Here is a 12344-nt window from a genome sequence, read left to right as displayed (position 1 = left end):
CCAAAACCCTGTCAAATAAAGACAAGCTGTCCTCAGATACGTCCATCTCTCTTATATTTGCAAGGAAATCGCCTGTGTACTGTAGAAACTCTGATCACATGTCAGGTGCAGCGTGGAAATGTTATTGCTGCCTTGCTGAAGCTACGACGGTATACAAATTGGAGCCATATTTCCCCCCACAATGCTTAAAGTGATACTACAGGGAGAAGTTACCGGAGAGAGCTGAGAGCTGAAGACCCTTGACAAGTCTTTCTCCTAAGAATTACATTCATATGCAGCTGATTTGTAGTAGTGATAAACATTAACTGACAAGGTGTTTTTCTTTGCCAAAGCTACGTTTTTTTGTACACCGCAAAAAGGTTTAGGGATTACATCACCGTGGATGAGTAGAGGAGCACTGGGAGCTTTGATACTGCCGACCAGGGTTCACGTCCCGACTCACACTGGGACTTGACCCCATGACCACAAGCTCAACCAATGGATTTAGATGCATGACACTGATTAATCATTCAACCTTTATCGTGCTTTTGTATCCATAAATTAATCCTCCAAAAACACAAAAGTGACACAAATGTAACATACATTTAAATCTCCTGAGGAAACATCGGTCTGAAGTTGCAGACCGATGCAGCTGCTGAAATGTTCCACTTGCTTATTTAAGATGTTTTCATGAGCTTCTTCACACAAAGAGGTCAGAGGTCAGAGTCTGAGTGTGATTTTTCATTGATCAGTTAGACCTTGGAGATTATTTTGAAACCTTTGAGTTAAAAAATATTGAGCAGTTTGACAGCTGTTGACCATTGATGTAGCGGCCCAGGTTCAGTTAGTTAGCCTGTTAGTTATATTTGATAGTTATATTTTTTGTTTACAAAGCAGTCCGTGCCCATTTATGGAAAGCTCATCATTATTGTCATCATCATTGTCATCACCATCATCATCATCATCATCATCATCATCATCATCGTCGTCATCATTATTGTTATTATTGGTTACCTGAAAAATCCAACCTGAGGTGAGACCAAGTCCAGCTTCACAACACAAATCTGAGTGCAGATGATGAAGACAGAATGAAGGTGCAGAGCAGCAACATGACTCATTACAAAAAACACCTGGACTACAGATTGTCCACTCACCACTGAGATGTTCACAGGTGCTATTCAGTAACCATCAGACACCCTGCTGAGGTGCCTTTGAGCTAAATGTTTACTTCTCCTGCTCAGCATGTTTTGCTTGAGGTTTTAAGTCCTGATTGAATCCACCCAGTTTGCTTCTTTACATTCATATGCAATCAAAACCATTGTCCGGTTTTTGTGTTTGTGTTTTCATTATTATATATCCTTGTTTCCTCCGTTTAAATCTTAACACTTCTTATCTGTCCGGTGCCTGGGCTCCATGTGGAGGTCTGTTTTCTATGATTTCTATGATATATGAACATATGACATAATTATTCTCTGAGTATTGTGTTTTCCTAATCATACATGTAATCACAGCCTGATTAGTTTGCCACAGGCTTTAGCACTAGATTGCCTCCATTAAAATGCAGAAGCTTTCATGAACTCATTTTTACCTCTTTTCTGTTTTCTTTTGGAAGAATATTCATTATTTCACAGTCGTTCATGTACCTGCGACACACACAGACACACAAAACAGTCACATAACATGGGAAGAAGGCATCGCCATGACGACGTATTAGGCGCAATGTACAAGACCGAGCGTATTATTCAGGTGCAATAATTTGAGATAAGATTGTGGGTAAACTAAGAGAGACTTTGCGAAGGTTATACTTTAGTGTCGGCTTCTCAAATAAGTAAATAGCAGCAGATTACAATAAAACTCTACCACTCATCAAATTTACATTTTCTTCTTTGAATCTCTCTTTTAACAGCCTGATACTCGTGCCTCATAAACTCGTCTGCACCTGAACGTCTCAGTTTCCTCTCAGGTGGACTCGGTTGCTTGCTTGTGTTGAGTCCCCCTAAGAAAGACTCCATCTGCTGGCGTGAGCTGACATCTGACCGATAGTCACCTTTGGTGCAGAGCGACACGGCGGTCAGCGACGATCAGACAACGTTAGGTAACGCTGCACTCTGTGGTCTCTCACACCGTCTAGTCCCTCTGCTGCATGGGGTTCTTGGCCACCGTTCAAAAGAAACAGCTGCTTTTATTCACCACAAATGAATCATGCTAGGAATACACATGCACTCACTTATACACATGTACGTGCGTACACACGGTAACTTGGCCCAGCACGTCAAATTAAACCCGTCCACAGTCTCCTTTGGCTCTATTCCCTGTGGAATCAAATAAATTCATAAAATATATAAAGCAACATTATTAAAGAACCGCAGCAAAAGCAGCTGTTGAAATGGCCGACTCGCGGTTGGTTATTATGACCACACGGGCCACGGTTTCTCCTGGTTCCCACGGAGCAGAGCCTCCTTTCTTACGGTTGCTTTGGTTGTGGCTTTTATTTGGTGTTTGTCTATCAAGAAATGTGTTTTTCATTGAGGGCCTGCGGTCGGTGTGTGTTGTTACCAGCATCTTCTAAGGAACCAAACTGGCCCATTGTGACACACACATGACAGCCAGAGACGTTCAACCACAATACTGAGAAAGTCGTTAGGGAGGGATTTAGGACGTTGTGGCATATAATGTGTGCGGCCGAGTTGCTCGCCACCTTTGGCTACTGTGAGTTAAGAGCCTGTGTCGTTTTATTGAATCATTAACTGGACCTCAAGAGTGTGTGTGACTTTATATTGCAGTCAGTTACTTAATAAGTGCAGTGTTATTCTATACAACACCACAGGTCAGTGAGAAGAGATGAACTGAAAATAGATACTTGTTATTATTAAGAATTTGTAACAGCAGGACCATTTTGGGATTGGATTGGATTGTGATTGGACATGAGCCCATAAGGTTTTCACAAGCTCCAGGTCCACGGGTGAAGATGGAGCCTCATAGCGATATGGGGTAAGAAGGAAGAGACTAAAAAGCAAAAATAACACAAATTAGTTTTCGATCCAAGCAAAGTTTGGCAAAAAAAAACACCAATTCAAACCTTCAAAATATTTTTTCGTGCAGAGCATAAACGTGGCAAATGTTTAACAAATGCCAGCAAAATGTTTTTCCATTTAACTGTAGCAGATGAAGCCATTTTGTCACAATGTTTTTCTCATTAAAAAGCAAATCTGATGGAAGTTGGCAGGAGGAAAATGCACAAGGTTTTCGCTCAAACATTTTCATTTTGTGGTTGACAAAAATAGTGCAAAAAGTGGATGAAAAACTTTAAAGTGCATCCAATGGAGCAAAGTTGACTGGTCAGAAATGATGACAGCAGCTTGGACATTGCGCAACAGCAGACATGGAGTACAACTTGAGCAAGAACAGATAGAAATTCACTTGAAGTGGAAGTTAAATGGAGTATTTTGATATTCACACCAATATTCTGATTACATCGATTCATTCATTAATTCACGTGTGAAGAATGTAACAACCTGCTGACTCAGCATTTTCTCTATTTGAGTGTTTGTGTATGATGACAAAACATTTCTGCAGCTCTCATCTCACATATGGATGCTTATCAGAACTGTAATAATATCACAGACGCAGGTTAACTCTCAGATGAAAGAATGAAATGAAATCATAGAACAAGTATCTGATGTCACTGAGGTGCACACAGATAACGTTTCTACAAATCTGCTCTGAAAACAAACGGGTCTCTGTAATTTATTTCCATCGACATCCCTTTTCCTCATCTATTCCTTTGATTTATTGATATTTACCATCTGCCGCTACCACTGCTATAGCAACAAGCCTTTTAGAAATACTGTCTATAAATTACAGACAAGCCGTTCAGTTTCCATTCTTTCCATTTGGACGTGCTACAGCGGTTCTGTTTTTATTATCACAATGTCACTTGGAAACAGGGGGAGTTGCTGGATCGGAGTGTTGCGTGACTCCGTTATCGTAGTAAACACCTGACAGTTCAAACCAAATAACACAGAGGTGATTCATCTGCGTCCGAGCTCAGCGTGTGGAGGGAAAACTTCTTTTGTAAGACAGCTGACATTGCACAACTCAACAGTTTTGGGTTTATGTTTAGCAGAGAGAAAAGTTAATAAATTGACATTTGGCTGACCTTCGGACAAATACTTTGACTGAGTTTTTTTGTCTCTTTCCTTCTTTATGTCGAGTAATTTGTAGATTTTATTACAATGGACAGAAATGGATTCAGCAGGAGTCATTCTTTAACAACCACAGACTCCATCTAAACGTTTCTTTATCAGGTCCCATTGTTACACACAGCAGGAGTTCAGGTCAAGGTGCCGGGCCGTAAATGCCTCAAATGAGTGTGAGCGTGGGGCCTTTGCTGCACTGGGACATCGTATGGACTCGTAAAAGCACATCGGCATCACTTCCTATTGTTTCATGGAATCCAAACCGGAGAATGTGGATTTATTCCTCTCTGAGATGTGCTCCAGCCGGTAGAAGATGATCTTTAGGTTTTATAGTTTATAGGTTCTTGTCCTCCCACTGTCCTGCTGCTGTTTAGTGTGGCTCTGGAGTGAAGAACACCGCCTCCTTTTCTGTCAGATGTTATGTTTTCTGTGCTGGATAAGGCTGAAATATGAGCATTAAACATTAAGGCCACTTTCTGATTTAATGTATTTAAAATCATATAATCTTGTCTCCTTTATCTACACTCCCTTTCATAATGAAAGTTAGGAAGATCAACAAGACATTACAGCGTTCCTTGTATTTCATGATAAATTGAGACATTAATGATTCGTATACTCGATGTATCATGAAAGTGAGAAAATTACATGAATTCTCCCTGCAGTCGTCCTGACATCCACGCAATCATCTCCTCTTTCAGAATAAAGTACCACAATCAAAGGCCCATCTCTTGATAATGCTTTTCTTCGTGTTTTATATCCTCCGGAGTGAAAACGCACCACCGCCATACTGTACGTGCACACACACACAGTCACACACACACACGCACTATGATTTATAGCCTGTTGAAGCAGGAGAAGGAGAGTTTCTTTTTGCTCTCACAGGTGCACCCAGCAGTCAGCAGCTGAGAACACAGGCTCTCACAAGGACGTCCGGCTTTGATACGACTCAGACCTCAACACAGACCTCAACACATGTAACCCCACCCCCCCGCAGCACTGCAGCCGTATGCTGACGCCGTCCTAACCATGATGGATTTGGCCCAGTTCGCTGGATAATGACATGATAAGGTCCATAAGGAGAAAACATAACACAACTCTGATGACGCTGGGGACTGAATTACTACGGTCATGAAGCCAGAATGTCTGGGCTTTGTGTTACAGGTTACCACCCACATTCACAAAGTCACTAAAATATATACATATGTTTCGGGAAAGCAATATAATTAAGAATTTACAATTCACAATGGTTATTCTGCCATCGTGATACAACAAGTTTGGTTGTGGTCGATCTCCTTCATGGACAAATCATCACACGACCAAGGGATACTTTTTGCTGGTTGGTAGTTATGAATCAGAGCAAATGAAACTGAACTGTGAGCATCCACAAGGGTCCATGCTGGGGCCTCTTCTATTCAACATCTACATGATCAGATTAAAGAGGATTACAAATTCATGCAGGCGACACAGAAACTTGCCATCAACTACATCATGAGTAAGTGCACTGAACAAATCAATAATTAGAAAACAATTGTGTCTACAAATCAAGCTAGAAGTCTGAACCTAGAATTCAACAGCCAGATAAAGAGCCTTTAAATATATTCGCTTCAAAATGTGGCAAGAAGTATAGGATGCATGACAACAAGGGAGTGGAGCACATACAGCACTCAGATCTCTGCTCTGATTTTAAAACCAATTTCAGGAAACTTCAACTTCAAGAAACTACAAATAACTATATAGATAAAACACTCCATTATTGAGCCAAACAATGTGCCAAGTACAAGTTGCGCACGCAGAAGTACTCCCAGGTGAAAGCATTTTATCTTCCTTGGGAGTCCCTGGTCCCGGCTCAATGTTGGGCACATATATGCTCTGATTTGTCCATGAAGGAGATCGGGGAGGCAGTGGTTCAGTGGGTAGTGCTTCCGCTTGGGAACTGGAGGGTCGCTGGTTCGAGCCCCTGCCGAGGTGCCCCTGAGCAAGGCACCAAACCCTCAATTGCTCCCCTCTCTGCCAAGGGTGGTAATGTAATGTAAGTCGCTTTGGATAAAAGCGTATGATCGTAATGTAAATACCAAATGATCGTAATGTAATGTAATGTAATGCTCCTGTGGCGGTGGAGGCATGCAGGGAGCTCTCACTTTGTGTGTCTTCAGTGATTGGTGAGGTTTAATGGGGTAAAGTCAGTGGCTATGTCTGGAATGCCTCCACACACACAGCAGTAACCTCCTGGAGCAGAGGGATTACAAGCCGTGGGAGAGGGAGAACCTTCTTTCTTCACACACTTAACTCAGGGGAGATCCTGCCGTGAGACCTGCTGATCCGCAACATCACAGAGCCATGTTTGATCAAATTTCTGCACATGTGCTTGGTAAGTGAGGCTTACTGAAGCTAAGACACATCAGGACCTCAACCGACTGTAACATACTGCAGCACAGGAGGAAATAACTCAGTGTGTTTGCTCAGGTACTGTAGTTAAGTACAAGTTAAGTACAAGTTTAAGGAACTCCTATTATGCTCAGCAGCACATAGAAAACATTGTATATGCAATTTTGTAAAAGTATGTACCATATACTGTACATTAACAATAGTTAACTGCAGAAAACACACTTTTGAATGCAGAGCTTTTACTTGTGATTAAGTTTATCCTTTTTGCTTTAGTTGTCCATGAGTTCTTTAATTTTTAAGAATTATATTTCAATTTATCATTTGGGATATATGGTTATTAATCAAAAGGGATGGATTTTGGATTTTTGCTCCACTGTTAAAATGAAATTGAGAACTTGATTCATTATGATTTCTATGATGCCATCCATCTCCATAGGGAAGGTCAAGCACTGCACCCTATAGAACTACAGGAAATTCATAAATCCAACAAATTATTGCTATAAATTCACAACACGCACTATCACAGCAAGAATCAGTCACCTGATCCTCGCAGTGTCAGCATGTGATCGATGCATTCAGCTAAACGGGAGCACATGCAGACAATCAAATATGTGACAGTGCAACAGAATGTGAGGTCGGAGCTCTGTTTCCCTGGCCAACACTGAATTTACACCCTGCCAGAATGAAGAGGGGGACAGAATGGGGGAAAATGTGTAAATCTCCTCAGCGAAACTGCAAATTAAAGTGCTGTGAAAAGATAATGTGAATCAGGCACCTAGCACAGCTGTGTGGCTCGGGATAAACATTCCTGCATGCAGTAAGTCACCGAGCCATGGTGGGATTGAAGTGGTAGAACACACAAAGAGGAAACAAACAGATTATTCATCATTCCGTTCACGGTGAAGGGGAATATTTTATGTCTTTACCGAGTCTGGGGGTGACACACACACCAGAGACGTAGGGACCAACGATGGAGGCACTGGGCCAATTCCTTTCTGGGCTGTAAAGCAGCGGTTTAGCACTCTGGCCCCGAGCCAAGAGCTGTTTAGTGTCCACACAGCAGCAAGGCTTCCCAAGTTAATCTCTAAACTTTAATTAAATGGAAAGAAGGTTCCAGAGGATCCCAGAGTTTATCAGATTGATGGAATAATTAATGATGGCAGGCAAACTTTGCTTTGTAACCTAATTACTGTGCTTGTGCATATCTTTGTTCCTTCATGTGAGGTCCCATGTGCAGGACGTTTGCTGTTTGCTGTGTCCCCAAGCAAGAGGTCAGTACACGGCAAGTACGGAGAGAGATGAGTCATCTACCTAAGTGTTGTCTCCTGCTCTAACATTTACATGGCGGTTTGCAACACTGCAGACTCTGAGTTAATGTATTCAGTGTCGAGAGTGAAAGTCTCTTCTATCAGCTTGCCAATCAGTGATCCAGTTTCAGTTTGACATACACGATTCCTGGATTCCTGAATGAGACCTTCGATCAGATCCAACACTTCCTCCATTCAGCCTGGGATCCAGTAGAAGGCGTCCCAGTCAAGACATCTATCTGAAACTGCATCTCTGGGTGCTGATGTCCGAGTATGAAGCTTTGGCTAATTCAATGTCAAATCTGTATTCAATCTCCTGTTAATGTCTGTAATGTCACTAATGACTGAAGTTCTACCCATGTAACGGCAGAAAAATAAGTGAAAATCAATATTTCCGCACCTCTTTAATGACAACAGTGTGCAACGTATGTGAGTGAGACAACCTGTCTGCAGTTGCAGCAGTTCAACGTAATTGCCACACCTCTCCTGCAAGGTTTTACAGCATATTCACCTATAAAATAAGCACAAGTTCCCCCAGTTACCACAAGAATTAACGTGACAGCCTCCTTTGGTGTGTATGGGACACCACAAGCTCACACACTTTGGATAATCTCAGCGTTTGGCTCAGGTTTACTTGTTATTTTACTATTTCCGTTGACTTCTGTTATTGGCAGAATACAAGCTGTAATATGAAAAACCTGCAGCGTTCCCATGGTCACTGACCCGCATAAAACGCTGCCATCCATAATGTCCTTTATGAGGACGACTCCACACGTCCCCTCGGACACACAGGGTCACACTTTGGAGACCCGGCAGAGGCACCCAGCACTCAGTTTAGATATGTGAGATGCAGTATAAACATATACAGAACAAATTGGACTTCAGGCAACAAGTAAATTGAAATGTGTTGAACAACACCGGCCTTATTCTATGGAACAAGGGGGGAGTAAAGGAGTGATTTTTAAGGAGTGAAGGTAGGAGTAAGCAGGAGCAGATGGAGGATGGCAGAGAGCCTCTTGTGGTGAAGGCGTCCAATTGCTCTGCACAAATGTTTGGTTTTAGTTTTCATCCTCATTCACTGCTCCTTGTAAAATGGGCCACTTGGAAGTTTTGAGGAAGTCTGTCATCGCGTTAATATGCAGACTGTAAGTACAGAGGGAGTCGTGTCATTAGACAGTGATGATTTGTACAAATGGAGATAAATTAAATATGATTAAAGTGTGTTAATGGCATCCAGCTGATGAGGGGCGACAGTCTGTCTACTGCAGTTGAAGGAACAGAATCAGTGGAAAAATCACTTACAGAGTTCAATCTCATCCATTATTGATTCACTCTAAATAAGTTGCAATGAAAATTCTTGTTGAGTTGTGAGAGTTTGTCAGAATGCAACACCAGTGTGTTTCCTTTATCAAACCTCACTGCTGCATTGCATTCTGGTCCATTGAGGCTTTGACCTACAGAGTGTATCTGCTGTGAGTCTATTTACTGAACAAGTGATGAAAAAAGAAACTAAGTGAAAAAAGGACATCTTTTTTTGGTCTTAGTGCAAACTGTTCTTTTAACCCCTTTAATCTAGTAAATTAACACAACAGGGAAAGAGCAGAATATAAACTGGCATGGAACAGCTGCCATGCTCAAAGGCACTTATTCAGCAAACTGGCAAATGGTCCCAAGCAAAGCCCCAAGGTCCTATTTTACTTGATAGGCGTATTTGGATTTGAATATTTGGGTCATGCTCCTCTGTGATGTGTGTTGGATCCGGTCCGATGTTTGCAGAGAAACAGCAGATATCATTCACACATGTGCACTGATGGAGCAGCGTGTGAAGTTGATTACATAATCATAGCAAAGGGGCTGTCGGCTCCAATGCCTCTTATCAGAAGCAAATAGATGTGTGTGTGTGTGTTTGTTAAATGTGTGTGTGTTTGTGTGCTACAAATGTTGTGAATGAGTTGGCTTGTGTGTGTGGTCTCTGTGCCCCTGTGCATACATTCACCTCTCACCGTGATGAAGAGTAAAAACAGGAAGCAGCCCACACACACACTGCTTGACACACACTCGTACATATATTTTCTCTGTCATACATTATCATTGTTGTAACATCTCCTGTTTGGGTTCTGTGACTTTGATTTGCAGTTTGGCACAGAATTGGAGGTGCGTCGCTCTGGAGAGTAAATCAGTACGAACAAACTGGCATTTTGTAAATAAATAAATATGAATAATGATGGATCTCTTTTTACACACAAGGCGTTAGAAAGCAGCGATACAGGCTGGTTTGTTTCTTTTATCAAAAACCTGGAAAGTCTTAAAACCCAACGTTAGAACCGACGTTCTGTGTATCACATGTTGATTCTGGCATCTGTCTGCTAAACTCATTGTCACAAAATCATCTGACCTCCATTATTGGTTTACTCCTATTTATTTATTTCCTCTGGCAGGCGAACACAGCTGATGTGACGCAGATATGACGGCGTTCCCTGGCTGGGAGCAGTGTGGAGAGCACGGAGCAGACGGTTACACTAATGTAGGATGGGAAGATGGGAAACTGAAAGTCAGGTGTATTCTGAGTTGCTCTTCATCAACTGTTAGAGAGTCTCACTACTTGAAGAACAATATTAACATCATAGCGAATGCCCCTTTCTCAGTATTTGATGATAGTAATCCGTCAGATTTACAAGTGTGCTTATGTGCTGATTACCCTTTGACGAGTTAAGAAGAGGCGGCGATGGATCCATACGGAGCATGAATCATTCCTTTGGAGCCGATGGCGTCCAAACATAATTACACTCATTGAGTCTTTGCCTGTGCATCTGTGTGTCACTAGCTGCTGTGTCACTAAGGCAACTTTCTGCATTATTGAACAGGTAACAAAAAGGAGCCGGCAGCCACCACTGATGTGGAACCCCAACAGCAAGAGACACGGGTGCAGTAATGCTGAGATCAGGATCAGATGAGTTAAAGGAGCTGCTTATTTCACTTTTATTAGATAAGTAATCTCAACTTTGAACTAAATCAAATCAATATGCAAGTATCCTTCTGCTCCTTCTTTCAATGACGTAAAGAAGTGAAACAACAATGATTCAATAACATCTGTGGGCCCGTTCAGTTCCAAGGAACTGAGACTTGAGCCAGGTCCAGATGATGTTCTGTCTTGGGTTGAGTTAGTGTCTCATGCTATTGTCATGGGTCCAAATACATTATCCCAATAATAAAAGAAGCAAGTGAATGAGAGGTACAAACGCTTGTGGGCCATGGAGGAGAGAAGAAAGAGCGAGAGAAGGGAAGAACAAAGGAGTGGCAATGTGTGCCTGCAGCTGGTAAACAGGAAGTGGTCGACGTCTGGTTTTAAAAAGTTCTGGTCTGAAGGTCAGGCCAGGGGTCACGTTACAAAAATTATACATGAAGTAACTTTTGAGCAACAGGTTCACAGCATGATGTGTTTAGAGGGAAACAAAGGACACAACAACTATGGTTTAAGGCTTTGATTTTATGATCACAGAAAACAAATTAGTGTGACCTTTCATTGAGAAAGTCTTAACAAGCTGCTGATTTTGTCATCGTAACAACTAATGCTTTACTAACACGATTCTGCCTATTTTTAATGCAGAAAAAAAGGATAATAAGGCCCCAGAGCCACGGGGCCCTTACATGTGGTCCTTCAATGGTCTGCAATCCTCCAGGGTGAACACCACTAATAGCACCCTGTCGTGGCATCCTCAGAATTCCCAACATTTTGTGGAGGCCAGCAAGGCAGAATTCCGTGCAGAAGGGCCGGTCTGCGAACACAATGGTGATCGTTTGAACAGAAACAAGTTTCATGTGTTTTTGCTTAACGATGCCTGGACCATTGTTTACATGTAGGAGAGAGACACACTGAGTCCAGCTGCTCTGCTTTCAGTCTTTAATACAACTTGAGTGTAGTTCTCACTATTCTTCCCTACAGCTGCCCTGAACAAAATCTGGAGTTTATAAGGTTATTTTTACAATGTTAACAAATATTATAAAACAAGTTTAAACTACAAAGAATGCATAATAACAATAAGTGCTTTTATTATAATGTGTATTTGTATGCTTTATTATAGTTAATTGAATTAAATTAATAATTTACTAACAATATAGTAGGAGAATATTCAGGGTTGCACTGCGAGCTCGTCATCAGTGTGCACAGAGGTGCTGCAGGAAGGTAAGAATAGAAGTGGATGAATGTGTGAATTTGGATTGTGAAGTTTTCAAGGTGGATGAAATGAAAATAAGAAAATGGAAATCCAAGCATGTCAGTGACCTAGTTCAGATGTCAATAACCTGAAAATCATGACATTTTGTAAAATTGGAAAGGAAACCAGCAACACATTCAACATTCATTCCTGTCTCCCCACCAACAACTTGTAACCTCCACAGCGTCTCTGTCAACACTCATCAGCGTGATCTGACGTCGACAGAGTCAAGACCTCTGACCGATCTGTGCTTTCAGGTC

This window comes from Genypterus blacodes, unplaced genomic scaffold, assembly GCF_046128005.1.
Source record: "Genypterus blacodes isolate CSIRO-AG114 ecotype Tasmania unplaced genomic scaffold, CSIRO-AGI_Gbla_v1 ptg000067l_1, whole genome shotgun sequence".
In the NCBI taxonomy this organism is placed as follows: domain Eukaryota; kingdom Metazoa; phylum Chordata; class Actinopteri; order Ophidiiformes; family Ophidiidae; genus Genypterus; species Genypterus blacodes.
Note: the sequence above shows the minus strand (reverse complement) of the source record.